Source organism: Chrysemys picta, chromosome 12 (genome assembly GCF_011386835.1).
Source record: "Chrysemys picta bellii isolate R12L10 chromosome 12, ASM1138683v2, whole genome shotgun sequence".
Classification (NCBI taxonomy): Eukaryota; Metazoa; Chordata; order Testudines; family Emydidae; genus Chrysemys; species Chrysemys picta.
This window is the reverse complement of record NC_088802.1, coordinates 3,443,400-3,471,304: the sequence shown is the minus strand read 5'-3', so window position 1 is coordinate 3,471,304 and position 27,905 is coordinate 3,443,400. Positions and strand designations below refer to the sequence as shown.

General features: G+C 51.3%; 1 pseudogene; it reads right to left on the bottom strand.

Moving 5' to 3' along the window:
* Window positions 1-5,527: 5,527 nt before the first annotated feature.
* LOC101947286 (tripartite motif-containing protein 10-like) lies at window positions 5,528-27,467 on the bottom strand (annotated as a pseudogene).
* Window positions 27,468-27,905: the final 438 nt, after the last annotated feature.

The window sequence follows — 27,905 nt, the reverse complement described above, 5'->3', positions numbered from 1 at the left end:
TTCGGCTGCCACCATCAATGGATTCCCTCCCTGGGAAGCCTTGAAAAACCCTCACCAAATCCCTGGTGAAACAAATCCAAAACCCCTTGGATCTTAAAACAAGGAGAAATTAACCATTCCCCTCCTTCCTCCCACCAACTCCTGGTGAATCAAGATCCAAAACCCCTTTGGATCTAAAACAAGGAAAAATCAATCAGGTTCTTAAAAGAAGGTTTTTAATTAAGAAAAAGGTAAAATCATCTCTGTAAAATCAGTATGGAAATTAACCTTACAGGGTAATCAAACTTAAAGAGCTCAGAGGACTCCCCTCTAGTCTCAGGTTCAAAGTACAGCAAACAAAGATAAAACACTCTAGTGAAAGGTACATTCACAAGTTGAGAAAACAAAGGAAAACTAACACGCCTTGCCTGGCTATTTACTTACAAGTTTGAAATAGGAGAGGCTTGTTTAGAAAGATGTGGAGAACCTGGATTGATGTCTGGTCCCTCTCATTCCCGGAGAACGAACACACTCCCAAACAAAGAACACAAACAAAAGCCTTCCCCCCCCCCAAGATTTGAAAGTATCTTGTCCCTTATTGGTCCTTTAGGTCAGATGCCAGCCAGGTTACCTGAGCTTCTTAACCCTTTACAGGGAAAAGGATTTTGGAGTCTCTGGCCAGGAGGGATTTATAGTACTGTACACAGGACAGCTATTACCCTTCCCTTTATAGTTATGACAGCCTGGATCTCAATGTAAATTGTCTTGGTTATTGATTGTAAACTTAGCAAGGTTTAATTTGCAATGCCTTTTTGCTCGATATAAAATACTAGTGTTTGTATTCTCAATCTGTGTGAATAAGGAATGTATGCATCAGGAAAAGATAAGGTGTGAAGGCCATTGTTATAGCCAGAGTCAAGGAAGAAGAAGTAAAGAGACTTAAAGGACATCGAAGAATCATCAGGTACTGCTTACTATCCAGATGGCTGTTAAACTGTCTGTATCACAGCGTGGATACATGCTTCGCAGTGTAAGAAGGCACCACCCCCAGCGAACCAATCATCACCTCAGGACCACGCAGAGTCAATTTTGACTCCGGAAGAAGACGTAGAGGAACAGCCTGCAATACCTTACCATCTACGCTCTCGTAAGGGTTGCCAGAAGCAGACGAGGACCTAAAGCAAGGCCCAAAAGAAGCAGTAGTGAGCCTACCGCCTGCTGCCTGGTGGATGTAAAACCGTGACTGCGGTTCCCTCAGTTGAGGTTGTCAGAACCGAAGGGCCTTGCCTCCAACATGAGCCTCTGGTGGCGCCTGTTCCTCGGCTGCTGGTGTCTTAAGGTCTAGGGAGTCCACAATGACAATTCTTTTATCCAGCAGCAAGAGTGAATAGCTCAGACTCTTAATATTTCTAATTGCTGGGTCTGCAGCCACATCCCAGCCCCACTCTCAAGCTGGTGTTCCTGTCCTGGCAATCCACTCAATTCCCCAGACCTCACTGGAGGACTTCATCCGTTTAACAAAACATGGAACAATAATGACACTTGGGAAGCAGTGGGAATAAATGTATCTAAATGGATAAGTGTGGTGGAGGGAAAAGGTCATTGGTGTTGGGTGTGTAATGGGACAGGGCTGGATCTGGGAAAAAGCCGTTGCCTTCAGCATATTGTGGTCAATGGTGTATGGGATTATTCAAACAAAACTAAAGAGTGGCGGGCCGGGTACGGGGGATATGAATTTTTTCTCGACCTGGGATCAAACAGAAAAATCAATCTCATGTTCCCCCTACAGTAATCTTAGTGAAAACAATACAATCTTTCAATGCCATGCAAATAACACCACTCCTCGTAAGGAGAATCACCCTGTGCCCTTCGGAGGATATTACTCCTCCTTTGTAGGCACCTATGTGACAAATGGGTGCAACCGACCCTTCCCAGCCTTAATAGGCCATCATTGGGTTTGTGGAACCAAAGCTTATACTGTGTTACCAGCTAACTGGTCAGGTATCTGTTATCCTGCCCGACTCTTCCCACAATTCCGAGTGCTAGGGTCCTTCCCACGAGAACGCCTTCGTAATTTCAGGCGAAGAAGAAGGGACTTATCAGATGCCCAATGGTATGTAAATAACATAAGCCCCTTGACCTGGGAAGAGGCCATTGGCGGTTCCCTTATCCCACTTGGGGGAGTAATACACCATGCAAAAAGGCTCCTAAGGTTACAAGCAGTAGTTGAAATAATGGCAAATGAAACGGAGAGAGTTTAAAGACCCTGGCCAAAGAAACAGGGGCGATCCCACAGATGGCCCTCCAAAACCGTCAGGCATTGGACATAGTGCTGGCAGCCAAAGGAGGGACCTGTGCTCTCATTGGAAAGAATGTTGTGTGTTCATACCTGACGACACCAATGAGGTAATAGATCGCGCTAGTCACTTAGAACAAATTGCAAATCTTCCCCATGAAGAGCCAAGTTCTTTATGGAAGTGGCTAAGTAACCTATTCAATTTCTCTGGCACAGGAAACTGGTTGTTTCAGGGAGCCCTGACTATCCTGTGTGGAATCCTAATGATTTTTGTATGTTTTCAGTTAATCTCCTGTTGTATCCAGAATTGTGTAAGGTATGCCACCCAGGTGACTGCCCCAAAACAGAGTGCTAATATGATGGTGTTAATATGATGTGTGTTAAATATGATGAACGAAGAGATAAAGAACTATTAATATGTGGAACCCAGTAATTGTTGGTCTTTGCGTAAGCTTGACCAAAAGGAGGGATTGTGAAAGTGAAATGAATTATATTAAAGAAATAGAAGGAATTAAAGAATGCTGTATGTACCTTTAAGTAGAAATGAGAAATGCTGCAAGCCAGGGGGGCAGGAAAGCAGACATTAACTGCTTAACTTGCCACTTAAGGGCAATTGGTGAAGCATTAGTCAGATCGATAAGAGTTAACAAGGAAGCAGGATATGCATATTGTGCTCCATGCATATTTTACAATTTTGCTCTCTCTGTCCCTTTGTTTAGTTCGCACCCTTTTATCTGTATAAATAAGACTGTTTGAATCTTGCATGGTGCTCACATTATCTGAATGTATTAGCAGAGCGCTGTGCTAAAACAGAGTGGTCTGACAAACTATGAGTCCTGAGTCTAACTTTGACACCACATACCCCCTCCCACCCTCCCACCCCCTCCCAGAGCCTGCACCCCCACCCCTTCCCCACATACCCCCTCCCACCCCCCAAGCTCCTCCCAGAGCCTGCACCCCCACCCCTTCCCCACATACCCCCTCCCACCCCTCAGCCCACTCCCAGAGCCTGCACCCCCACCCCACGTACCCCCCTCCCATCCTCCCACCCCCTCCCAGAGCCTGCACCCCTCCCCACACACACCCTCCCTACCCCGACCCCCTTCCAGATCCTGCACCCTAACCCCCTGCCGACATACCCCCTCCCACCCCCAACCCCCTCCCACAGCCTGAACCCCACCTCTTCCCCACATACCCCCTCCCACCCCCCAACCCCCTCCCAGAGCCTGCACCCCAACCCCACACACACACTCCCTCCCCCGACCCCCTCCCAGAGCCTGCACCCCAACCCCCTCCCCACATACACCCTCCCACCCCCCAATCCCCTTCCAGAGCCTGCACCCCCACTCCTTCCCCACATAGCCCCTACCACCTCCCAGCCCCCTTCCAGAGCCTGCACCCCCACCCCATGTACCCCTCCCACCCCCAACCCCCTCCCAGAGCCTGAACCCCCACCCCTTCCCCACATACACCCTCCCACGCCCCAACCCTCTCCCGGAGCCTGCACCCCCACCCCACCTACCCCCTCACACCACCCAACCCCCTCTCAAAGCCTGCACCCCCACCCCACACACACACCCTTCCTCCCCCAACCCCCTCGCAGAGCCTGAACCCCCACCCCTTCCCCACATACACCCTCCCACCCCCAACCCCCTCCCAGAGCCTGCACCCCCACCCATTCCGCACATACACCCTCCCACCCCCCAACTCCCTCCCAGAGCCTGCACCCCCACACACACCTTCCCTCCCCGACCCCCTCCCAGAGCCTGCACCCCAACCCTCTCCCCATATACCTCCTCTCACCCCACAACCCGCTCGCAGCGCCTGCACCCCCACCCCACGTACCCCCTCCCACACCACAACTCCCTCCTAGAGCCTGCATCCCCTCCCCCTGGCCCACAGATCAGTGTCCGATCCTCCCTTGTGTCTGTGTCAGGAACCACAGATCTCAAAGGGTTTCAGAGGCGTCGCCGTGTTAGTGTTTATCAGCAAAAACAACAAGGAGTCCTTGTGGCACCTTAGAGACTAACACATTTATTTGGTCATAAGCTTTCGTGGGCGAGAACCCACTTCATCGGATGCATGGAGTGGAACATACAGTAGGGAGGTATAAACACACAGCACATGACCAGATGGGAGATGTCTTACCAAGTGGGGGGGTCAGTGCTAACGAGCCAATTTAATGAAGGTGGAAGTGGGCGACTCTCAACAGTCAACAAGACTCAAGCGCTGGCCCACAGGGCGCTTAGGAGCTCCTCAGTCCGAACCACCACCCAGTGTCCTGCTCACGCTGCTAGAATAGCCGCTGAAGGGGAGCAGAGGACTCCAGTCCTGGGCTCTGATTGGTGGAACCCTGGGGGGCCCGACGGGTCCCCAGCCTCTGTGTCCCCCAAGCCAAGGGGCAGGACGTTGTCTGTGCAGCTGGGTCCTCCCTGCTCAGCTCTGCTTCCCCTGCGATACCTGCCCCTGATCTCCTGGGAACCTCTCCCCGCCTGACGCCTGGTTTGCCCTCTGGTCTGTCCCCCGCAAGTCCCAAACAGCCTCTTCAGCCAGGCCTCCCCCCTGGTCCCTCCTCCCCACAGCCCCTGCAGCCAGGCCTCCCCCCTGCTCCCCCCTCCCCCCAGCCCCTTCGGCCAGGCCTCCCCCCTGCTCTCCCCTCCCCCCAGCCCCTTCGGCCAGGCCTCCCCCCTGCTCTCCCCTCCCCCCAGCCCCTTCGGCCAGGCCTCCCCCCTGCTCTCCCCTCCCCCCAGCCCCTTCAGCCAGGCCTCCCCCCTGCTCTCCCCTCCCCCCAGCCCCTTCAGCCAGGCCTCCCCCCTGCTCTCCCCTCCCCCCAGCCCCTTCAGCCAGGCCTCCCCCCTGCTCTCCCCTCCCCCCAGCCCTTCAGCCAGGCCTCCCCCCTGCTCTCCCCTCCCCCCAGCCCCTTCAGCCAGGCCTCCCCCCTGCTCTCCCCTCCCCCCAGCCCCTTCAGCCAGGCCTCCCCCCTGCTCTCCCCTCCCCCCAGCCCCTTCAGCCAGGCCTCCCCCCTGCTCTCCCCTCCCCCCAGCCCCTTCAGCCAGGCCTCCCCCCTGCTCTCCCCTCCCCCAGCCCCTTCAGCCAGGCCTCCCCCCTGCTCTCTCCCCGCAGCCCCTTCAGCCAGGCCTCCCTCCTGCTCTCCCATCTCCCCAGCCCCTTCAGCCAGGCCTCCCCCCTGCTCTCCCCTCCCCCCAGCCCCTTCAGCCAGGCCTCCCCCCGCTCCCCCCCAGTTGAGGGGTCTCTCCCTGGCCCTTGGGTGGGGAGTGGGTCCCTCCCACGGGGGGCTCCCTCCGTCCTTGGTGGGATCCCCCCCCCACTGCACACAGTGTTGGCCTCCCAGGAGCATAGAGACCAGCCTAGAGCCTCACAGAGACCTCCACAGCCATAGAGCTACGGCTAGAGCGTCACCCCCCCAGCCCTGTCTGTGCGGGGAGGAGACTGGCTGAGTCCTCCAGATCATAGAGATCAGGGGGTGGGGGCTAGAGGAGCCGCGCAGTACCAGCAACGACCCAGAAGAACGGGCGGAGTCTCTCCCCGGCGAAAGAGGCCGGCGGGAAAGTGACGATCGGGTCCCCGGTACCAGCATCGAAAAACATCACCTGCCCCCGTTCATAGTCCAGATACACCCGGATCCTGTGGGGTGCCCGGCTCGGGGACAAGGGGATGATCTGCACATGGGACGTGAAAGCCCAGCACCCATCCTCACTGCACATCACAGCCCAGATCCCCTGCTCAGGGGTAAAATCGATATCTCCCTTCCTCCTCACAGACTCTCTGGCCACCCCCACAATACAGACTCCCCCCAACTCCACCTCCACCTCCCAGTAATGTCTGCCCGAGGTGAATCCCTCACAGCCCAGCACGCAGGGCTCAGTGTCAAATCTCTCAGGGGTGTTGGGCAGAGTCTGCCGTCTGCATTCCCATCTCACACTTCTCCGATCCGCAGACAGGATGAGTCGGGGATGGGCCGTGTCTGGATCCAGAGTCACGTTCGCTGCAGAGAGAGAATCAGAGCGTGAGGGGCAGAGCTCAGCCCTGGGGCAGGGTCTGATCGTGTCAGTAACAGAACCTGCCCCAGCTGGGGAGTGAACCAAGCAACCTCCTGCCTCCAGGATTTACCCAGCTCTGCCTGGGGAGCAGCGCTGAGATCTCAGCCATGGGCAGGGGGGTTCACACCCCGACAGAGCCAGTTCAGTGACAGAGTGAAGGGATCAGCTCAGCTGAGCCAGGCCCCCAGACCCAGCGTCTGAGTCTCAGTGATTCCATCCTTGTGCTTGGGGGAAAGACAAGGGGGGTTAGAGGGAGGTGGGTTTAAGGCACCTGTGTCCTTCCTTTAGTCTCCCTGGCCCCTCGTTACAGGGGCCTCAGGGCTGCAAAGCAGAGAGCAGCCATAGTGTGATGCCTCCTGTCTCTGCCCCCAGCAGAGCCGTCCCTTGGGGAGGGCAAATCGGGGCGACCGCTCTGGGCCCTGCGCTTTGGGGGGCTCCACGGGCCGGTGCGATTGGCTGTCGCTGTCACTCCCGTCACTTCCACCACAGACCCCGCACCCCCCTAGGGATGGCCCTGACCCCCAGCATGGCCCCCAACCCACTCCTACAATAACAGTTGGGAGCAGAGTTGCTGTGGAGCCCCTGTGCCAACTTCACACGGATGCGGGGGGGCGGTTTCCTTGCACTGGAGCTATTTTCTGGGGTCTGTTTCCAGGCACATTAAGGCCCCTTTGCTCTGACGGAGCAGCACAAAAGGGCCTGACAATCAGACCCTGGAATCTTTCCCCACCTGCACCCACCTCTCCCCACAGATGTGATTAGAGACCCTGGTATCATAGGAGGCTCCCACCAGATTACAGGGAATCCAACGTCCCCCTGTCCAATGATGCGACTCTGCATAGCCTGTCTCCTTGCAGAGCCCCCCCCCAACGATCAGCCAGCTGAGCACTAGAAAACCTGCTTTTACAGAGACCCCCCTGGCCCCCCAGGACTGTGTGTAGCTGCGGGGGGGTGAGGACACCGCACACTTACTGAACGGCTGCTCGGCTTGTGCTGGTCTATCGGGAACTTTCCAAACTTCTCACTGCTGGCCCCAGGGCTATGCAATGGCTAATACAGTATTGCCAACTTCAAGGGATCAAATCTCATGAGATTGGCCCAACAATCATGACATGTTTAAAGGATTCTATTGTCGTTTTTAGGTCAGTCTCTTGATGTTTGAACTCCCCTGGCCCCTCCCCAGGGTGTGAGCATGTGACAATCAGTGTTGCCCACTCGCCCACATGTCCTGGAGAAGGGGATTTTGGCTCCTGCTGCAGGAGCTCTCACCGCCACATCTGCCCGTCTCCTGCCCAGCAATTAATCCTGTTCCCCAAACCCCATCAGTTCTGTTCCCATCCAATCCCCCCAATTCAGTCCCCCAGTCCCCATCATCACCGCCCCATCAGTTCAGCACCCCTACCCCACCGCCCTCAGTTCACCCTCCCAGCACTCACCCTATCTGCTCAGAACCCACCAGCAATACAGCCCCCCCAGCCCATCAGCCCCCCGCTCACTTCAGCTCCCCTGTACCCCCAGGCCATAATAAACCCCTCCCAGCATCACCTCTGCTCCTCCTGGGGTTCTTAACCCTCCCTAGGCAAGGGAGCAGCCGCACTGGGGTGGTGACAGCGGGAGCCCCAGCCGCGCCCAGGGCAGCTGACAGGATTTCAGAGTAAAATGAAGCCTCATTTTTAGAACTCTCAAATGTCGGGATTTTTTTTCAGCCACAGCTGAGAGTTCTATCATGAGATCATGAGTGAGGCTTAATTTTACTCAGAAATCACATCTCTCTCACTCAATTCGTGAGAGTTGGCATGTCTGCTAATAGGTAATGTCTACCTAACCCATTTTGACATTTTTTTCTTTTGACATATAAAGTAGGGATAAAACAGAAATGTCTATTTTTGTATGTTGAATTTTCCCATTCTTCATTGTACCACTTGTGCATTTGCTAATAATAATAATATTGCCAGGGGATGTGATGTATGGGCATAAAGAGTTCTGAAAATGAGGTGAGATGTTCCTCTCTGATTTTCCAAAAGGCTCATTTTTAAATTCTTAGATCTACGGAGATCCACTGCTCACCTCCTCTCCTGCACCCCAGCCCATCTGGTTAACCCAACCACTAGTTACAAAGTCTAAGAGAGGAAATAATCGACTTTTCTGTTTTTAGGGAAGATCTGGGCAGCCACCAGTAATATGTTGCTCAGCTCCTGTCAAATGCAAACTTGAAACAAAACCTGAACTATGGTGCTGCCAATGAGCCACCATAATTCATAAGGAAGTTTTCACTCCCCCTTTGATCCCAGAAATTTACCTTTGTCCCACTGAGGTATAGATGACAGTGAGTCTAGAGGAAGAAAAGGGTGAAAAAGATGAAATGTCAGGTTGTCATGGTTAGGGATATATTCACATTGTTAATGTTCTAACACAAAAGCAAAATGAAAAGAAAACAAACTTTATGCAGTTCTAGTTAAAGGAAGTTAAGTGCAATTCAGACCAATACAAACCATTACACACATCACTAAAAACTAACCACAAACATTAAAAACTAAGGACATGACCTAAGGTTACACGACAGACCCACAGATGTTTGACCAGCGATTACACACAAGTGGCTGGCCCATCACACTCGACTTGGACTCGCAGGGCTCGGGCACTGGGGCTGTTTCATTGCGGTGTAGATGCTCAGGCTTGGGCAGAGGCCTGGGCTCTAGGACCCTGCAATGGGAGGGGGTCACAGAGCCCCGGCTCCAGCCCGAGCCCGAACCTCGTGAGCCGGAGTCAGGGGACATGGGCCAGCCACAGGTGTTTAATTGCTGTGTAGAGAAACCCTTTGAAACCAACACATAATTCACAGACAGACCCACACACAGACACTTTTTCACTGATTAGCATTCGATCAACTTTACATCATAGGACCTAATCACATCAGCCATACCATCAGGGGCTCGTTCACCTGCACATCTACCAATGTGATATATGCCATCATGTGCCAGCAATGCCCCTCTGCCATGTACATTGGCCAAACCGGACAGTCTCTACGCAAAAGAATTAATGGACACAAATCTGACATCAGGAATCATAATACTCAAAAACCAGTGGGAGAACACTTTAACCTGTCTGGCCATTCAATGACAGACCTGCGGGTGGCTATCTTACAACAGAAAAACTTCAAAAACAGACTCCAAGGAGAGACTGCTGAGCTGGAATTGATATGCAAACTAGACACAATCAACTCAGGATTGAATAAGGACTGGGAATGGCTGAGCCATTACAAACATTGAATCTATCTCCCCTTGTAAGTATTCTCACACTTCTTATCAAACTGTCTGTACTGGGCTAGCTTGATTATCACTTCAAAAGTCTTTTTTCTCTTACTTAATTGGCCTCTCAGAGTTGGTAAGACAACTCCCACCTGTTTATGCTCTCTGTATGTGTGCATATATATCTCCTCAATATTTATTCCATTCTATATTCATCCAAAGAAGTGGGCTGTAGTCCACAAAAGCTTATGCTCTAATAAATTTGTTAGTCTCTAAGGTGCCACAAGTACTCCTGTTCTTTTTACAGATACAGACTAACACGGCTGCTACTCTGAAACCTTTATTACCTGTGAATTTCTTCATTATGGTCTCCAGAGGTGCATTTCTTTGAAAAGATTCCCAGATTCTCCATTTCAGGTCAGAAGAAAAGGCCACTGGGTTCTGAAACTTCTTCCTCTCACATCTGAAGAACAACCCAGTGTTACTCGCTGTGGAGTTCGGTCATATTTGTGTTTTACTAACATGTGTTTTACTCCAGTGAATGGTTGTAGCTCAGCAGACCCTGGAGGATTAAAGTCTCTGTTGCCCCAGGAATAGGTCCAATCCCAGCTTGGACACTACAAGCTTCCCCTTCATTCTGGTGAGACCGATATTGGAAAACTGCCTCCAGTTCTGGTGTCCCCATTTTAAAATGGACGTTGAAATACTGGAGACGGTGCAGAGAAGACCCACAAAACTGATTTGAGGGCTGGTAAAAATGCCTTGCACAGAGAGACCCCTGGGGCTTGAGTGTGGGGTATAAATACCGTCATGGGGAGAACAGAGTTGGTACTAAAGGGCTCCTCAGTTTAGCAAACAAAGGCACAACAAGGACCAATTGCGGGAAGCTGAAGCCAGAGAAATTCCAATGGGAAATCAGACAGACATTGTTAACAGTGCGGGTGGATTAATCATTGGAAGAAACTGCCAAGGGAAGTGGTGGATTCTCCATCTCTGGACGGGCACCAGAACACAGGGGCCATGGCCCCATCACTTTTAAAAGTGGGAGAGCTCTGCTCTCTGCCTTTGTACCTGCCTTAAAGGCAAGTGATGGGGGGAGGGGGTGGAGAGGACGATCAGGGGGCGGGGTCTCGGGGGAAGAAGCAGACCAGGGCTGGGGCCATGGTTTGGGCACCGCTGCCCCCCCCCCCACTTCTAGGGAGCGTGAGGAGTTACTGTCTGTTGATGTCTTTAAATCTAGACTGACTGGCTTTCTGGAAGGTGCTTTAGTCAACACACGTTAGGATTTAGTCAAATTCAAGTGATTGGGCTGAACACAGGAACAACGGGGTGAAATTTAGGGACCTGTGATACAGAGGCACCAACTCCAGAAAAAAAATCGTGGGTGCTCAGCACCCACCAGCAGCCCCATAGATCAGCTTTCTCCCCTCCCCCCCAGTGCCTCCCGCCCGCTAGCTGGCCCTGCCGATCAGCTCCTCCCTCTGCCTCCCACCCACCGGGGATCAGCTGTTCAGCAGCAGGCAGGAGGTGCTGGGGGGAGGGGAGGAGCAAGGGTGGGAAGAGGCGGGGCAGGGCAGGAAGAGGCGGGGCCTTGGGGGAAGGGGATGAGTGGGGGCAGGGCCCGGGGCCGAGCAGGGGTCTAACAGCCACAGGGAAATGAGAAAGTCGGAGCCGGTGCTGTGATAAATCAGTTGCACTGAACGTCCCCTCGGTCTTGTATTGTGAGTGTGGGTAAGCAGGATCCCCTGACTTATATCCTGTACACCATTTAAGGGAGACAATTAGTGACAATCCTTGTGGTGATGTAGATACCCATCGTACCAGGACCTGGCGTGAGACCCACTAACCCATTTCAAAAATAATTTATGTTCTTATCTAGTTCTTTGGATACATAGAATGGTCAGTCCACTAGCACAGGGGTTCTCAGCTTACAAAGGCCAGTGTGTGTCCACTCCACACTGAGGGACGGCAAACTACTGAATGAACTTGCATTGCCCGAGGGAGCCTTGAGCAGTGTGAGTTGGTGCAGTTCTGGGGGGCAGGGCTGGATCTGGGGGCAGGGCCGGCTTTAGGCCAATTCCACCAATTCCCCCGAATCGGGTCCTGCGCTTAAGAGGGCCCCGCGCCCAGTGGCAGGGTCGCCCGGAGTGGGGGGCAAGTGGCAGAGAATCCCTTCCCTGGCTAGAGGCACCTTTTTAATTTTTACTCACCTGGCGGCGCTCCAGGTCTTTGGCGGCGGGTCCTTCAGTGCCGCCAAAGACCTGGAGTGAGTGAAGGACCCACCGCCAAAGACTAGGAGCGCGGGCCGGTGAGTACGAGCTCCATGTGTTTTTTTTAACTTTTTTTTTTTTTTTTTTTTTTAAGTCATCCCTGTCGGGGCCCCGTCAAAACTGTTCGAATCGGGCCCCGCACTTCCTAAAGCCGGCCCTGTCTGGGGGGAACTGGCTGACGCCTTCTATTGCTGGTTCATCAATGGTTGGGAGAGGATTCATGTAACACAGCTGGGCGGGTCCCTGCCCGTAGGTGTCTGTGTCAGCGCAGGGCCTGTCAGGCTTGGAGCTTGACATCAGCATCACAGTCAAGAGGCAGCCCAGGTCGGGGAATTGGAGGGCTCAGCAGACCCACAGTCCAGGCTGCGCCCCAGGAACCCGTCACACTGATGTAAATCTCCCTTGTGGCCAATTAAACTGATTACTTCTTGTTCTGCCCTCAGCGGACTTGAAGAACAACTGATCACCGCTCTCTGTAGAACAGCCTCAGACATAGCTGAAGACTGTTAGCAGGGTCTCCCTTAGTCTAGAGAAGAGAAGGCTCAACACACCCATTTATTTCAACCTTTCCTCCCAGCTCATCCATACTAAACCTCGGATCATTTCTGTTGCTCTTCTCTGAGCTGTCTCCAATTTTTCCACATCTTTCTGAAAGTGCGGTGCCCAAAACTGGACACAGGATTCCAGCTGAGGCCTCACCGTGGCAAGAAAAGACGGTTACTCACCGTTGTAACTGTTGTTCTTCGAGATGTGTTGCTCATATCCATTCCATTAGGTGTGTGCGCGCCGCGTGCACGATCGTCGGAAGATTTTCTACCCTAGCAACACCGGCGGGTCGGCTGTGGAGCCCCCTAGAGTGGCGCCTTCATGGCGCTGAATATATACCCCAGCCGGCCCGGCGCCCCCTCAGTTCCTTCTTGCCGGCTACTCCGACAGTGGGGACGGGGGGCGGGTTTGGAATGGATATGAGCAACACATCTCGAAGAACAACAGTTACAACGGTGAGTAACCGTCTTTTCTTCTTCGAGTGCTTGCTCATATCCATTCCATTAGGTGACTCCCAAGCCCAACTTAGGTGGTGGGGTCGGAGTGAGACATTGCTGTGTGCAAAACCGCTGATCCGAATGCAGCATCGTCTCTGGACTGTTGCACTAGTGCATAGTGAGCTGTAAATGTGTGGACTGATGACCAAACCGCCGATCTACAAATGTCCTGTATCGGAACATGTGCCAGGAAAGCAGTCGAGGAGGCTTGGGCCCTCGTGGAGTGAGCGGTGAGGTGCGGTGCTGAGACACCTGCCAGGTCATAGCAAGTCCGGATGCAAGACGTAATCCAGGAGGATAGGCGTTGTGAGGAGACCGGTGAGCCTTTCATTCGGTCGGCCACTGCAACGAAGAGTTGCGTCGTCTTTCTAAAGTGCTTTGTGCGGTCAATATAGAAGGCCAGGGCCCTTCGTACGTCCAGGGAATGCAAACGTTGATCCTGGCGAGTGGCATGTGGTTTGGGATAAAAGACCGGGAGAAATATGTCCTGGTTGATATGAAATGTAGAAACCACCTTAGGGAGAAAGGCAGGATGTGGACGAAGCTGCACTTTATCCTTATGAAAAACTGTGTAAGGGGGCTCAGAGGTAAGCGCCCTGAGTTCAGAAACGCGCCTTGCTGAGGTGATGGCTACGAGGAAGGCTGTCTTCCAGGATAGGTACAGAAGTGAACAGGTGGCTAGTGGCTCGAATGGAGGACCTGTGAGCTTGGAGAGAACCAGGTTGAGGTCCCACGTCGGGACGGGCTGACGTTGTTGTGGGTACATCCGGTCTAAGCCCTTGAGGAATCTAACGACCATCGGGTTAGAGAATACCGAGGACGCGAGTTCCCCTGGGTGAAAGGCCGATATAGCGGCCAGGTGAACTCTAATTGAAGATATCGCCAACCCCTGCTGTTTTAGGGAGAGGAGATATTCCAAAATGAGAGGAATGGGTGCCTGCAACGGGGACGTGGCTCGTTGTTCGCACCAACAGGAGAACCGCTTCCACTTGGCCAGGTACGTGGTGCGTGTTGAGGGTTTCCTACTGCTCAGCAGAATCTGTTGGACAGAGTGCGAGCATTGCTGCTCTGCCTGGGTGAACCATGGAGCAGCCACGCTGTGAGGTGGAGTGATTGCAGGTCGGGGTGACGCAGCTGGCCGTGGTCCTGAGAGATGAGATCCGGACATATTGGAAGCGGGATCGGTGTCTGAACCGAGAGCTCCAACAGTGTGGTGTACCAATGTTGTCTCGGCCACGCTGGAGCGATCAGAATTACCTGTGCCTGGTCTCTGCGCAATTTGAGCAGTACCTTGTGGACCAGAGGAAACGGAGGGAAGGCATAAAACAGGTGGTCTTTCCAGGGAAGGAGAAACGCATCCGAGAGGGAGCCCGGAGCTCGACCTTGTAGGGAGCAGAACACGTGGCACTTCCTGTTGTCTCGAGATGCAAACAGGTCTATCTGGGGAAACCCCCACTTCTGGAAAACGGAATGTATGATGTCCGGACGGATAGACCACTCGTGCGTCTGGAAGGACCTGCTGAGTCGGTCCGCTAGAGTGTTCTGGACTCCAGGGAGGAACGATGCCGTGAGATGGATTGAGTGGGCGATGCAGAAGTCCCACAGGCGAATGGCCTCTTGGCATAGAATTGACGAACGTGCTCCTCCTTGCTTGTTGATGTAAAACATGGCCGTGGTGTTGTCGATGAGAACTAACACACAACGGCCACGTAGGAGATTGAGAAATGCCTGGCACGCCAGGCGCACCGCCATCAGTTCCCGAACATTGATGTGCAGGGCTAACTGGGGTGCAGTCCACAGGCCCTGAGTATGGTGTTCGTTGAGGTGGGCGCCCCAACCCAGAGATGACGCGTCTGTGACCAGGTGCAGAGAGGGTTGTGGGGCGTGAAATGGCATCCCCTCGCAGACCACATTGTGATCTAGCCACCAGGTGAGGGAGGCCAGGACCGAGTTCGGGACCGTGACCACCATGTTCAGGCTGTCCCGATGTGGGCGGTATATTGATGACACCCAGGTTTGAAGTGGGCGAAGCCGAAGTCTGGCATGCCTGGTTACGTACGTGCAGGAAGCCATGTGACCCAGCAGGGTGAGGCACGACCTCACCGTGGTAGTTGGGAAGGCCTTGAGCCCTTGAATGAGGTTCTTGATGGTGCCAAAGCGGTTGTCTGGCAGGATGGCTTGTGCACGTCTGGAGTCTAGAACTGCGCCGATGAATTCTATTCTCTGGGTAGGTTCTAGAGTGGATTTGTCCTTGTTGAGTAGGATGCCCAACTCGTTGAATGTGTGCACTATTCTGTGGACGTGAGCTTGAACTTGCTCCTTGGTGCGACTGCGTACCAGCCAGTCGTCTAGGTACGGGAACACCTGTATCCCTTGTCGACGAAGGTACGCTGCCACGACAGCCGTACATTTCGTGAACACTCTTGGGGCCGAGGATAGGCCGAAGGGAAGGACTGCAAATTGGTAGTGCACCGTGTTTACCACGAATCGCAGGAAGCCTCTGTGAGGTGGGTAAATTGTGATGTGAAAGTATGCGTCTTTCATGTCGAGGGCGGCGAACCAGTCTCCAGGATCGAGGGAAGGGATAATGGCCCCCAAAGAGACCATGCGGAACTTCAACTTTACTACGAATTTGTTGAGTCCGCGCAAGTCCAAGATGGGCCGCAGACCTCCTTTGGACTTGGGGATCAGGAAGTAACGGGAATAAAATCCCCTGCCCCTTAACTCTATCGGAACCTCCTCTATGGCCCCCAAGGCCAGGAGCGTAGAAACCTCCTGTATAAGAAGTTGCTCGTGAGAAGGGTCCCTGAAGAGGGACGGGGAAGGGGGGTGGGAGGGGGGGGTAGAAGAAAACTGGATAGTGTATCCCCCTTCCACCGTGCGGAGGACCCAACGGTCCGAAGTTATAAGGGACCAAGCACGGTGGAAGTGGGAGAGACGATCCCGAAAGGAGGGGGCTGGATCCTGGGGGATGACTGGGGCGCCGTCCTCGACCGCACCTTCAAAAGTTTTGCCTGGGGCCTGAAGGTGGTCTAGGTGGCCCCTGGTTCTGGCCAGGTTGAGGGCCGGTCCACCTTCTCCTACCACCTCGCCCTCGCCTCCGGGCCGAGTCTTGTCTCTGACGAGGCGGGGGGGGGTAGAAGCGCTGAGGCTGCGGCCTAAATGGTCTGCGCTGAGGGCCCACAACATGCATCCCCAGGGAGCGCATGATTGTTCTCGAGTCCTTGAGGCTCTGCAGGCGAGAGTCCGTCTTGTCCGAGAACAATCCATGTCCCTCCAAGGGCAGATCCTGTAGGGTTTGCTGCAGCTCCGGAGGCAAACCCGAAACTTGAAGCCAGGAGATCCTCCGCATAGCGATACCCGAAGCCAGGGTCCTCGCAGCCGAGTCTGCTATGTCCAAGGAGGCCTGCAAGGAGGTCCGAGCCACCTTCTTACCCTCCTCTACCATGGCTCCAAACTCTTCCCTGGACTCTTGGGGAATCAACTCCTTAAACTTCCCCATAGAGTTCCAGGAGTTAAAATTGTAGCGGCTCAGTAGCGCCTGTTGGTTCGCCGCTCTAAGTTGCAGCCCTCCGGCTGAGTAAACCTTACGGCCAAACAAATCGAGCCGCTTAGCCTCTTTTGATTTAGGCGCTGCAGCCTGCTGGCCGTGGCGCTCTCGTGCGTTCACTGATGCCACCACCAGTGAACACGGCTGGGGGTGGGTATACAAGTACCCGTAGTCCTTAGACGGGACAAAGTATTTCCTTTCCACCCCTCTCGCTGTGGGTGGGATAGAGGCAGGAGTTTGCCATATCGTATCCGCATTCGTTTGAATCGTGCGGATCAGGGGTAACGCCACCCTCGATGGGGCATCCGCTCCGAGGATGTTCACGATAGGGTCCTGCACTTCCACTATCTCCTCCGCCTGCAGGTCCATATTACGGGCCATCCTACGCAGGAGATCCTGGTGAGCCCGAAGATCTATCGGAGGGGGACCTGTACATGAGGTGCCCGCCACTGCCTCATCCGGAGAGGAGGAGGAGGATGCCTCCGGTGGTACTGGATCCAAGGGGGGGTCCTGATCCCCCTGCTCTTGGGCCGGAGCATCACCTGTACCTGGGTCTATGGTGTCAGGTGGCGTGGACACGGAAGCCTCCATGCCCCCTGGCGGAGGCCGAGAGATGGTGGATTCTGGGGCCCTTCTAACCGAGTGACCCGAGCGAGAGGTCGATGGTATTGGAGCCCCTTGCTCCTGGTGGTACGCCCACGGGGTCCAAAACGACCAGTGAGATGGGCCATGAGAGTGGTCCTCTGCCATCTCCTGCCAATGGCCCAAGTTCCATTCCTCGGCTTGCCCTTGAGGGGGGTATGCCGATCTCGACAGGTCCTCCGAGGAGCGAGACACTGATCTTGACGGCCATGGCGGTGCCGAAAGAGACGAAACGATCCCCGTGGGCTGCGGTGCCGCACGGTACCGGTCCGGAGATGATCTATCTCTGCGCGGTGCCGGCGAACGGTGCCGGGACCGCGATCGGTGCCGATGACCCCGTCGGTGCCGGGAGCCGGATCTGGACCTCGACGAGGACCTGGAGTATGCCCGGTGCCGGGAGCGGCCTCTCGACGTCGAGCGTCGACCATAGCGGTGCCGAGAACTACGTCTCGACGTTGATCGGTGCCGACGATCATAGCGGTGCCGAGACGTAGAACGGTGCCGCGATGAGGATCTTGGCCGCGAGTACGACCGGTGCCGAGGTGATATTCGGTGCCGGGACTGCGAGCGGCGTGGGGACCTGCTTCTGGACCTGGACCGGTGCCGAGGTTCCAGCCCTTGTGATGGAGGGCGCATCAAGGCAGGTTTCCCCCTTGACTGGACCGGGCGAGTCAACGGTGCCGTCGGTGCCAGTGGTTGAGGCGGTGCCGGCTCCGTGAGAGCTATCAAGTCTCTCGCCGCCACGAAGGTCTCCGGAGTCGACGGGAGTTGTATTATCGCCGGTCTCGGTGGAGACGCTATCTGCACCGGACTCAACGGCCTCGGTGCCGGAGTCGACAGTGCTGGAGGCACCTGTTTCCAGTGCTCCGCCGGCGCACTCGGCTCTACCCCCGGCACTGGGGGAGCCGGCGTCTTCGGCACAGAGGTCCCCGTCTTATGGGCTTTTTTATGCCCCGGGGATAATGACCGGCGTCGAGGTACCTGCTGCGGTGCCGACGAGGTCCGGTGCCGGGGAGGTTTTTCTGACACCACCCGCGCTGTCGGCATTGCCGGTGCTGCTGGGGCACTGCGCACCGAGGCGCTAGGCGCCGGGGCCTGGCTCGTAGAGGGAGTGTCCGGGCTAAGTGCCGCCTCCATCAGGAGTTGCCGGAGCCGAAAGTCCCGCTCTTTCTTGGTCCTTGGTCTGAAGGCCTTACAGATCTTGCACTTATCTGTTTGGTGGGACTCTCCCAGGCACTTCAGACAGGAGTCGTGCGGGTCGCTCGTGGGCATAGGTTTAGCGCAGGAGGCGCACTGCTTGAAGCCGGGAGCTCTGGGCATGAGCCCGGGCCCGCGGCCGGGGGAGAAAGAGGGAGACGACCCCCTTAGTCCCCTGGACTATAATAACAAATCTAACAACTTTAAAACTATTTAACTATTTTAACTACAAACACTAGAACTATAACTGCGAATAATTAACTAAGCTAGGGAGAGTGGAGGACAGCTATGCCGCGCTCCACAGTTCCAACGACCGTCAGGGGCGGTAAGAAGGAACTGAGGGGGCGCCGGGCCGGCTGGGGTATATATTCAGCGCCATGAAGGCGCCACTCTAGGGGGCTCCACAGCCGACCCGCCGGTGTTGCTAGGGTAGAAAATCTTCCGACGATCGTGCACGCGGCGCGCGCACACCTAATGGAATGGATATGAGCAAGCACTCGAAGAAGAAGGGTGGAACAACGTCCTCCTGTGTCTTACATATGACACTCCTGTTAATACATCTGTGGTGGGGTGTTCAGCCCACATCAGCCCCCGAAAAGAGTGAAGGAAGCTGAGAAAGAGGAGATTAGTGAGACAGGCCACACATGAGGGGTTTAGGCCAGAAAAGCAACCCCTGATTGGACGATGAAGCTCAGCTGAGCAGGTGGGGGCTGGGCTAGTATAAAGCCAGGAAGCTGGCAACAGAAATTGGCTGCAGTGAGAAAGTCTGCAGCCCCCCTCTGTGCATTTGAACGGGAAAGAGGGAACCCAGGGAAAGAACAGCATGCTGGGAGCCTGGCACTGGGGGAAGGGAGTACTTAGAATCACAGGGCTAGAAGGGACTGCAGGGGTTATCTAGTCTAACCCCTATAAGAGAAAAGGGTGGAGAAGAAAGCCTATGGGAGGTGAGTAGGAAGCAGCCCAGGGAGTGAGCAGACCTTGCCTGCATGTGGTAGGGTCCCTGGGCTGGTCCCTGGAGCAGTCTGTAGGTCAATCACTCTTGTCTCAGGCTGCTCTATTCTGGAGTCTAGTCAGAATGACAACAGCCCCAAGATTAGATTTAACAGAGGGAGATTGGGAACCAGCCCCACACTCTGCACTGCTGGACCATGGGGAGCCAGGTCTCATGTCCAAAATCCCTTCCCTGCATTGGGGAGTGAAAGGGAGAGTGAGAAGGAGCCACGTACCTGCTCAAGGTGCCTTTGATGTCCTAGAGGAGAAAGATAAAAGGAAATTCAGTCCCAAATCTCATACTAAGGATCCCTCCTGCTCTGGAGGGGACTCACTTTGTCTTCATAACTTGAGGTTCAAAGTGAAATTATTTGTTATTTATTAACACAAACAAAAACTTTGAATGTGTTGCCTTTGCTCCTTTGGAAAAGTGCTGTAAGTTCAGGATCTGGGCCCAGGAAGTTTCTACGTGGAAGCACACTAGCTCTTTGAATAACCACCCGGCACATGGAATCGGAGGGCTCAGTCTAGTGATGAATGAGGTTTAATATCACTCTGGATTCTGTGTTATCCATATCAATAGCTGATCACTTTGAGTTTTGCTAAATGCTGGGTCTCAACGACATCTGGTGGCAGTGAGTTCCACAGTCTAATTACGTGATGTGTGAAAATGTGTTCAGTGGATCAGTTTTGAATTTGTCACCTTCTAATTTTATTGAATTTCCCTTTGTTCTTGCATTATGAGACAGGGAGAACAGAATTTGGAGTCTGCCATTTCTGGAGGAGTCTTCTCCGACTAGAATTCAAATGCAATTTTTTTTTCCATTTAGGGCTTGATTGTACTCAAGAAGTATATTTTCATTGACTTTACTGGGAATTTTATCAACCCCTTCAGGAAAAATAATGTATATTTTAGCAATACTGTATGTTTGACCATTCAATCCTACACTCCAAAAGTGAAGGGTTAGGAGACTTTCTTGCCCTGAGAAAGGTTCTGGGGTGTTTCTAACACTGTCTCACCTGCAGGAATTCACTTGCTGGCAGCTGGCACTTCTGCTCCATCTCACTGATCAGGGAACTGAAAGAAGCTATTTCCTCAGATAGTTTGGCAGCATAGTCAGCCCTCCCCTTTTCAATTTCCTTATTCAGCTCTTCCAACTGGGCCAGCAGGAGTCGCTCTTGTTCCTCCAGAAACTGGCGCAGTTGCTGAAATTCAGCCACAATCTTCTGCCTCCCAGTTTCCAGCTGTTTCTGAAATGAAGAGACACAAACAGGGAAAGCACAAGTCAAGGACAGGAACATGGAGTGAGTTATGGGACATTTTGTAAAGCCTTATGTATGCACACGGGAGCATGTCATTGCAACCCCAGAGAATTTAACTCCTGATATTTTATGGAGAACAAACGCTATGCTCAGTAGACAGACGATTTTCCAGTGGAATTTCAAGAATCCTAACGGGTGTTTAGAATATGAATGTATCTTGCATTATTAGGATATTCTGTTATCAGTGGCATCTAGAAAACCAGATCCTTCAAACAACAAAAAGTACAGCAGGTGAGGGATCCAGGACTGGACAGGCAAGGTTACTTCTGGGGAGCAAACAGCAGAACCCAAATTCAGAAGCGCTAGACTTGAACTGGGGAACAGAGGCTCTCCACAAAATACACCTAGTGAATAGGGCCATGTTTCTAAAACAGGATTTAAAATTAGAGCAACAATTGCTCTGATGAGCTTTGAATGCACAGGTTAGGATATATACATTTTGTCACATCATAAATCTCCAATTTTATCCACAGAGGGATTCTGAGCACAAATTGAGTGGCTGGCAAGACACCTATTTGCATGTACAAATCTGCATCTGCAGGGCACTTAGAAACGTGCGCATGTGAACTGGACACAAGCCCACTAATTCATGCCATTTCTGGAGCACTCTAGCTCCTGATACCCCAGGAGCAAGAAACTTACATCATATTTAGAACCCAAATCTTCTTCATGGCAAGGTCGAGCAGCGATATCACTAGGGCCTGTTCCAAAGCTCACCAACATCAATAGGAGTCTTTCCAATGACTTCAGTAGGGTTTGGTGAGGTGTTAAGTGACCAGCCTTCCCTGGGGCAGCAGATTTCTCTAGTGGCTGCCCGCACTATTCTGTTGTGGTTATTGTTCGAGGCTTTTCCCTTAGCCCCTCCCCAGGTTCTTGTCACGCAGACAGAAAGGAGGAGACCAAAAGTCCGAAGTGCAGGCAATGCGATGTTTGGTGGGGTTAGTTCCAAGCAAGGATATCCATAGCTCTACACACCAGCAGAGCCTTTACCCCGCGTCCCCCTTCCCGGCTCCGACGCTGCAGAGCCCTTACCCCATGTCCCCCTTCCCGGCTCCGATGCTGCAGAGCCTTTACCCCGTGACCCCCTTCCCAGCTCCGACGCCGCAGAGCCTTTACTCCACGTCCCCTTCCCAGCTCTGACACGCAGAACCTTTACCTCGTGACCCCCTTCCCAGCTCTCATGCCACAGAGTGTTTACCCCGCGTCCCCTGGTGACGTTATTGACAAAATCTGTAACCGTACAGATCATTGTTGCAACCAAAGTCCTGTAATGGCACCAAATCTTGTATAAAGGGGGTCAAATAAGGTGTCTAAGACAAGGTTATGGTTTGCTGGTTATGATTATGCTCTCTATATGTGTGTATCATTGTTGTAGTTGAAGTTATGAATATTGGCTCTACCCTGTCTGTATTTCAAACTTGTGCTGTGCTTCTGGGTGATACTCCAGACAAGTTAGTGTTAGCTCTGCCTAGCCTGCTTGATAGCCCATCAAGGACCATCAGCTACACAACTGATCCATTGAGAGAAGGCAGATGCGCCTTGTGACTCAGCAAGATATGCAGGGACATGCCTATGGACAGAACTCTGAGGTTTTTCCATGCCATGTGATGTCCTTGGGACAAAGAAAGTAGAGACCACATGGCAAGAGACTATAAAAAGCTGCTGCAGCTCCTCCATCTTGTCTTCAGTCCTGCTTCTTACCTCTGGAGGGACTTTGCTACAAACTCTACACAAAGGACTGAGGACCCATCCCAGCTGGGGATGTTCCAGAGACTGGACTTGAACCTGCAGTTTATTCCATCACTGCTACAAGCCTGAACCAAGAACTTTGCCATTACTGGATGTCACTGATTCCATTTAACCAGTTCTAGCTCTCACCTCTATCTTTTTCCTTTTATGAATAAACCTTTAGATTCTAAAGGATTGGCAACAGCGTGATTTGTGGGTAAGATCTGATTTGTATATTGACCTGGGTTTGGGGCTTGGTCCTTTGGGATCGAGAGAACCTTTTTTCTTTTACTGGGGTATTGGTTTTCAAAACCATAATGAGTAGCACTGGTGGTGATACTGGGAAACTGGAGTGTCTAAGGGAATTGCTTGTGTGACTTGTGGTTAGCCAGTGGGGTGAGACCGAAGTCCTCTCTGGCTGGCTGGTTTGGTTTGCCTTAGAGGTGGAAAAACCCCAGCCTAGGGCTGTAACTGCCCTGCTTTAAGCTGTTTGTCCTGAATTGACACTCTCAGTTGGGTCCCACCTGAATGAGCATCATTACATCCCCCTTCCCAGCTCCGACACCACAGAGCCTTGCCTGTGTCCCCGTTCCCCATTTCCTCCTTCTCAGCAGGTCCAAATATACCTGCAGTGTGCGCCCCTAGTCACTCCCCTTACAACTTGTGGTCATGTTCCGTTCTGGAGGGTCGGGAGTCTGGGGTCTTCATCCCACCTCTTCTGTACCCCAGGGGAGGGGTGAGGTTGTGTCCTGGCCAAGGCCCGGCATTTCTTTGGTTTTTAGTGGTTCTTATGTGTCCCCCCCCCATTCCCCTTTGCCCCTCCTAACTGGTTGCTTGACCTTGGCTTGAGAGAGGAGCCAGGCAGCCTCCCAGTGTGTGCTCATATTTAAAAATTTTATTGAAGCTAATGTTAAAAATGTATATAATACATAGGTTGGGAAAAGAGAGTGTCTGTACATCTGGGTACAGTGCTTAGATTATCCACAAATATAAAGTTAGTTTTTAAAAGTCACCTTGTAACACTTTCTCTGTTCTTATCTGTTCCCATCATACTAACAAACCCATCTGGCCAGGCAGAAGCAACACACAGTGTCTTTGTCCTTCACACACATTAGTAAGGATGTCAGAATATCTAAAGTCAAACCCAAAATTGTATCTCAGGTTAACAAACAGGCTTATATGCTAACAGTTGTGGCTGTTGAAAGTAAAGCCAAAAAATGGGGGAGGAATTTGCAAAAAAATTTGAAATTTCAAAGTTGTTTCCATTTTTCAGTGTTCAAAATGGGACTTTTACTTTGTTTGAAAAATATCATGAAATAACTTGAAAAAAATTCACATTTCTGTTTCCCTTTTTTTCCTAAAATGTAATAAAATAATGTCCATTTCCACCACCACCCCATTTGTTCCTTTTATTCCATTCTCTCCGGAACTCTTCAAAAGTTCTTCCATTTTAGAAAAATTGGCAAAAAGGAAAATCTAGGAGAAAAAGAACTGGAAATTATTCATGTTATTGTATCAGTGGCTAAAGGGAGGAAATGGGGAAACAAAGGGATAAAAACATTTGAAATTCTAAAAAAAATCTCAGCTTTTAAAAACCAAAATGAAAACTTCAGTTTGAAATGAAAATAAACATTTTTGTTCATTCTGAAATTTCCTGTTAAAAAAAAAAAACTGCTTATTTATTTATTTGCAAAAGACACTTTCCCATGGAAAAAAATTGTTTTCTACTAAATCCCATTTTCTTACAGGACTTTTTTGTGGTTGCATTTCAACCAGCTCTAGTTGAAAGACTAAAGGAGAAACTACTGTCAGCTAAACAAATTACACTCACATTATCAATGGAAATATTTGGATTATTAAAACTCTTTCCTTAATGCTCCATTTTCCTGTTTATAGTCAATTAAAGCAGAACAGTTTTTCTTTCCAATGAGAATAAATAAGTAACAATCTTTCACAGAAAGGAACAAGTTTCTCACTGTTCTTCTTCTGTTAGACTAAGCAGAGTATCAATAACGTCCCCAGGGCCAGCTCTGGCTTTTTTGCTGCCCCAGGCAAAAAAGCCTCCCGCCGCCACCTCCCCCACCCCGTGCGGCAGGGGGAAGGGCGGCGAGCCCGGCCGGGGCTCCCTGCTCTCCCCGGCGGCCAGAGCACCGCCGGGAGGGTGGCGAGCCCAGTCGCGGCCCTGCTTTCAGGCCGTAGCGCCCCGCCGCGCCGTCCCCCTCCAGGTGCCGCCCCAAGCACATGCTTGGTGGGCTGGTGCCGGCCCTGAATGTCCCTGTGCACATTTGCCTCTGAGTAAGAACAGCACTTACCAGTAGTTTCTGGCTTGTTTTTTCCCCACTCGATTTATACGACAGAATCTCGTCTCTCTCTTTTTTCAAACTCTCCAAACGGATCTGAATTTTTTCCTAATAAAAGAAAAACTGGTTTAGTTTTGGTTGCTATTGGAGGCTTTCCCCCATTTTATTTATATTTTCTAGACTATTAAATGCATAATAAAATGGGTGAGTGCTCTAACCACATGACTATAGAGTCATTCTCATGCTTGCAGTCTCTCCCCCTCTCCTGCAAATGATTCTCTAAGTATTTATCCCCAGTGGAACAGCTTCTGCAGGAGAGATGGAGGGAGCCTATCTCAGAATATCCCATAGAGAGGTGGCAGATCCCTGTTCAAATCCTGTCTCCTCATCAGGTGGAAGAGGGACTTGAACCTGTGGCCTCCCATGTCCCAGGTGAGTGCTCTAAACACTGGGCTTTGGGATCGAGAGAACCTTTTTTCTTTTACTGGGGTATTGGTTTTCATAACCATTCATCCCCATAACAAGTGGCCCTGGTGGTGATACTGGCAAACTGGAGTGTCTAAGGGAATTGCTTGTGTGACTTGTGGTTAGCCAGTGGGGTGAGACCAAAGTCCTCTAAGTCTGGCTGGTTTGGTTTGCCTTAGAGGTGGAAAAACCCCAGCCTAGGGCTGTAACTGCCCTGTTTTAGCAATTTGTCCCGAATTGGCACTCTCAGTTGGGTCCCGCCAGAACCGCATCGTTACACCATCGTGATTAATGTACATCAGTTACATTTTCAAGACTCCCTGCTATAAAAGAATTTAACGTGCCTTGGTTTTTATTATGGAGAGGGACGAGAAGGAGAAAGGGGGTGTTGCTTGGCTGAGGAGGAAGAGATGGTAAGGAATGGACATAATTCTTTCCCAGTTGCCAAAGCCGGCATGTTCTCCTCCCTGATCCTGCACCTCTTTCCCCCCAGATAACAGGACCCTGGATCTTCATTTTGAACATATGGTCACACTACTCCTGCCTCCGCAGATTTCAAGAAATGTGCTGGAATGGGCCAGGCCCCCTCAGCCGTTGTCCATTGTGTCTGAGAAGCAAACCCTGCTCCCCCACCGTGCAACGATTAAAAGGAAACTCTGTGAGCTGGAACTTGTGGAGTTTCCTGCCCCCGTGTGGATTTTTCCCTGCACAGGGGCTGCCCTTGCTCTAGGGCACAAATCATACCCTGCTTTACATCTCCTGGTACTAATAAAGCCATACAGCCCTGCTAGCGTGGGTGTAGTTACAGCTGTATAACCGGGTGTAGCTTATTCCTGTATGGAAAGGGAAACAAGCGTTCCTGGCATCAGGCACCTTTATACCAGTACAACTTGTATTCACACCGGGGGCGGGGGGGGGGGATGTTGCTGATATAACTCTTGTTTTAAAAAAAAAAAAAATCCCAGCCCTCCCCACCACAGATCAGTACAAAAACTATATGCAGAGCAGGCCTTAAAAACATGTCTCCTCAACGTTCTTCCTGTATGAAATCACTTCTGCTTTTCTACCTTGTCACTGTAGGAAGCTAGTTATATTACGTTGCTGGTTTTATAGTGCTCAGATGGCTGCTCTGATTGTTCGAGCATGTCTGGGCTGGGCTGTGTCCCAAATGCAAAAATTACCTGGTAATCCACAGCAGCTTCATCAACAGGAAGCACGGCGTGGTCTTTGTGACTGCGGGACTCTCTGCACACCACACAGATGGGGATTTGATCCACTTCACAAAAAGCTCCTCGTGTTTTTCACACGCTTTCTTCCCCCTCGGCTCTGGGAATTTTTTGGCTATTTCAACTACATTCCTCAGCTGCCGGTTGGGCTGGAATTCCCCTTCCCCGAACAGTTCTCTGCACTCAGGGCAGGAATAGGGAGGGGAGGTTTTGGAGTCCTTGCAGTACTGAGTGATGCAGGATCGGCAGAAATTGTGCCCGCACTTGAGAATCACCGGATCGTTAAAAGAAGCCAGGCAAATGGAACAGATAACAGCCTCTTGGAGATCTTTTACCTGACTGCTTGCGGCCATGGCACCTACGAGACAGAGGAAAGTAACTTTTATTTTCACTTTGCTCAGAAATGTGTCTATCCCCGACTGAAGCTGGCCTCCGCCCTTCCTGCAGCAGCCTGCAGCTGCCTGCCTGGTGCCTCCTTGCTGAGCTGTTGTGAATGTGTTTGCTGGGCCCTGGGATCCTTCCGTTCTGGAAAGGAGAAAATATAAGGAGATAGGAGAGACGTAGATAAAGATAAAATAGTGAATATATTGAACTCCTACATTTGTACAGATTAGACTTTAAACAAATATTTCCCCATACAGTCATAAACAGAATTAAGTCAGTCAAGTCACTGAAGTGATACAAGCATTTTCTAAATAAAAGAGCCGGTCATAAAATCCCTCATTCCATGCCCACGAAAACTTTATAGAGGCCAACAGTATTGGCAAAAATATGCCATTACACTTTCCTTCAACCATCATAGTTAGAAATTATTTTTAAACATTTCAAAACAGGATCTGATATGAGTGAGAAATAGATCAGAGTCACAATGTTGGGTTGATTGGGACTGGAACTTTGCCAAAATTCTGGTGTTCTCGATCTAATCAGCTCCATTCTAATACAAATAACAGGTGTAATTGTATTATTTCTGTATGTCGCAACATTTAAAAACTTCCTACGAGTTATCTAAACAATTAAATTTAAAATCCAGAACTACAGAGTGTCATGTTAAATCCGCTTTTTAATGTATTTGAAACATTCAACTACATTCAGTGTTGCCAACACCATGTATTCAAAAATCATGAATACGCCCTAAAAGAAAAAAAAAGAAAAAAAGAGTGAGAGATTAAAAAAAATAACACATTTAATTTTTTTAATTTCCTTCTGGTTACTGAGCCATTAGATAACACGTGTGTCATGTTTTCAGTAGCGCTGGTTGAAACAGAATTTCTGTTCCATGGGAAGTTCTGACATTTCAAAATTTATTTTGATTCTGAATCAGAATTTTAAAAATTGAAATTTCCCATTAAATGAAAATGTTGAAAAAAAAATTCATTTTGGGTCAATCAACACATTTCATTTTAATGAAATCAAAATGTTTCATTCTGCTTTTGACTTAAAAAATAAGATCAAATTTCAAAATGAAAAGATGTTTTGAAACAAAAATGTGAACCAATCCATTCTGAAATGTCAAAAGGAACATTTCAACCTTTTTGACCTGAAACTCAAAAAAGAGTCCTACAAAAAGTGGAAAGTAGGTCAAATTAT